General features: G+C 36.3%; 1 protein-coding gene across 2 annotated transcripts in view; it reads left to right on the top strand.

Annotated features, from left to right (window-relative positions):
* Nucleotides 1-2,168, top strand: part of LOC107729849 (ubiquitin-conjugating enzyme E2 H) — a 34,992-nt gene extending 32,824 nt beyond the window's left edge. Inside the window, exon 8 of one of the 2 annotated variants that reach the window (XM_016540560.1) lies at nt 1,629-2,168. The gene's annotated coding sequence lies outside the window, so the exon portion shown is untranslated. Of the gene's footprint in view, nt 1-852 lie in introns of both variants that reach the window. The other variant, XM_016540559.1, reaches the window with a different exon arrangement.
* Nucleotides 2,169-3,240: the final 1,072 nt, after the last annotated feature.

The following is a 3,240-nucleotide window of genomic DNA, read 5'->3' as shown; positions in this document are numbered from 1 at the left end:
TTTTTTTTTTTTAAAGAGGATGTAGGTGTAGAGGCTAGCACACCGAAGCTCAACTTTTACACTAGCTCAATGTTGTTTCTGGCTTTTGTTGCCTCGTTGTGGAAGCCCCACACCACAAAACGTGGCTCTACGCTGTGTGACCTTCCACGGTGACCTTCACAAAATGACCAGGAAGTGACTGTCCTGCTTTACGGAGCACAAATCTTTTATTTTGTACCAACAATGTATGCACAGAATGTTTGTCTTTTTCCTCTTTCTGTCTCGCACCCTCTCCCTCTTTACGAGCATCTTTTTTGTACATTTGTTGTATGATGCGGAAGTGGAGTCCTGTAGGACTTTGTTGGTCTAGCCTAGAAGAAACCTTCAAGAGAAAAGAGACACACAAAAAAAGAGATTTTTACTAACATTTGTAGAGTTCATCATCTTTTCCTATTGCTTGTGTATAACTATGATAGCTGTTGTTTGACCTCATGTAGATCTAGTTAGTTTTACTGGGTGGTGAAATCAAAATTAGATGTTCATATGGATTTAGTTTTTGTAACCTGCTTGTCCGATATTATACAGATATTATCAGAAGGATCCCATGTGGTAAGATCTGCCTTGTGGTTTTAGGGGACAGTCGAGTAACACTGAGGTGGGTTTTCGCTGTGACAGTGTGGAAACGGGCAGATATCTTCTGTATAAAGAGCTTTTGAATTTCAACCTCTGCAGATATGATCAGTGGCATGTTGGTACTACGAAGAACCAGATTTAGTTTGTGTGCGTGTGTGTTTTTTGCAGTATTCTCACAAATCTCGCATTCTGAATGCACTTTGTATATCCATTCATCGTCCAAAATGTAAATGAAGCGAGGTTGAAGTGAAGAGTACGACGTTCCCGAAAAACGGACGTCGACCCCTGACGGAATGGCATATAAGGGGAGGTGTTTCAGTTCGGCTCGTGTGATTTGATCCAGAGCTGCCTATGTTTTTCCCATGGAGGGGATTTTTTATGTTCTCTCCTTTTTTCTTTTTTAATTAAATTGATGTTTTATGGGCAAAACATTTGATGTTCTAGCCCGAGTCAAGAATTGGCCAAATTGTGCAATGGAAAAAAGAAAAGAGTCTCAGTTGAACATTTTTGAGTCTAAATCTGTTGATGGGGGTTAAATTTTTTTTCAAGACAAAAGAAACAACACCCACTTATATGCAGTATTGTATTAAGAGGAAGTTATCTTACAAGGAGAGAGACGGCATACGTTTAGAGGCGGCTTTGTTTCACATCTTTCAGACACATATGGAAGAAAATGCTTCTCGGATGTGGTTTGGTTGCCATGGTAAACATTTTGCCATGCCTAGCAACACACACCCTGACGAACACGACAAACTCGGCTTCTCTATTTCATTTCTGCTTCATTTTTGAGCCCTGGACTTTAATAAGAGAGACAAAATATGGACATTTAGTTTGAACCATATATTTTTCCTTTTGTTTTTAATTCATGTCAAAGAGTAAAATGACTAAAGAGTCTGAGAATCTCAAATAAACATGTATAAGTGTGCTTCCATTCCAATTAGAAATTATACTTTTTTTGTGAGAATTTATTTACTAATTTTTGGTTTCCTATTTCTTTTCCCCCATGTCAATAACAGAGATGTCCATCTGGAGCAGGTAATACATGATACAAAAGGTGTTTGGGATTGAAGGGAGATTATTATTATTATTATTATTATTATTTTTTTACATATTTAGTGGGTGGGGTGGAATAAATAAGTGTGTCCTTTGTGTTTTGCACCCATAAGCCCCCAGTGCTTACACACGCACACAAACATCTACACACACATCCAGGGGACAGCAGTTATTAATGTTGTGGTCTCCAGCTGTATGTTTGCCAGAGAGAGAGGAAGAAGAGATCTGTCTTCCGGCTGCTGCTGTGGCCACAGAGGCTCCCCCTGCTGGCCCTCTCAGCCAATGGCATCGCGTCTCTTGCATTTGTTGATGAACTCTCCAGTGCACTTTGCATGCATCCGGTGTAGAGTCCAGTCTAGTTCAGTCCTGGCCGTCCACTCCTTTAGTCCCTTATACCTGTGCTTCAAGAGGGTGCTCAGACATGGGGCTTATGTGGGCACACAGCATGGATTTTTTTTTTAATAGTATCTGTATCTAGTACCTAGTGTGTGATACGCTGATTTAAAAAAAAAAGAAATACACTTTTTTTTTTTTCTTTACGTTTTTATTTTTTTATTTTATCCCAGGTATTATGGTAATTTGCCCCTTTTATTTCCTTATCCATTAATCTTACTCTTTTTATTTTTGCCATTATTTTTTTTTCTTTTGCATTGTGAAGTGGGCATGCCTGTCACAAGGGACAAATGCTCTTTATCTATAAGATTATAATCTCTTAAATAGCTGTGTACAGTAAACTGTAATAACTTCTTTTTTAATAAAATATTAAATATGTGTACAAACTGCTTTGCATCTTTGTTTTCTCTGAAAAATTGGTCATTCTTTTTAATTCAGAACATTTTAGTGCCTAAATAAATAATTGTGTTTTTATAATTTTCTAGATGCAGGATCTTTTTTGATGAATTGAGAGATGACCCACTTTACCAGACCAGCTGGACCTGAAAAAACATTAGTCTGGAGTGCATGATCTCAAAATATTTATTGGTATATACTTTCCAAATAACAAATTATATGAATTGAATTCAAATGTAAAAAGTACAGCTGGACCTTAAAAGAATAGTTCACACAGACAGAAATGAAAATTCTGTCATCATTTACTCGCGCTCATTGTTGCAAACCAGTATGAGTTTCTGTCTTCTGTTGAACACAAAAGAAGATATTTTGAAGAGCAAAACATCTGGGTATCTAACTTACAGGTTTAACAAAATGTGCCCCACTTTACCTGAATTCACTCTATATTGTAGTATACTCTCTATATCTACAGTATATTGGGTAAAATCAAATGTTAAGGAAATTATAATTTTATGACAGTATCACAATTAAATTAACAATTTGAATGAATGTTGTCTTGTTTGTCATGTCCATGTCCTTGTGTGGTTGCTATATTTGTATTTAAAATATTTTGTATGTTGTAAAATATTTTGTGTCCCCATGGTATAGGCCTAAATCTTAATACATTTGGTAAAATGTTAAACTCTCAATTTATAAATAAGTAAACTAGTTTTATGACAATATCACAATTAAATGAACATGGGGTGGATATTAAACAAGTGTATGTATGTTGCTCTGTCATGTTCA

The sequence above is a fragment of the Sinocyclocheilus rhinocerous genome, unplaced genomic scaffold (assembly GCF_001515625.1).
Source record: "Sinocyclocheilus rhinocerous isolate Xijiao unplaced genomic scaffold, SAMN03320098_v1.1 scaffold848, whole genome shotgun sequence".
Taxonomy (NCBI): domain Eukaryota; kingdom Metazoa; phylum Chordata; class Actinopteri; order Cypriniformes; family Cyprinidae; genus Sinocyclocheilus; species Sinocyclocheilus rhinocerous.
Note: the sequence above shows the minus strand (reverse complement) of the source record. Positions and strands in the feature narration are given on the sequence as shown.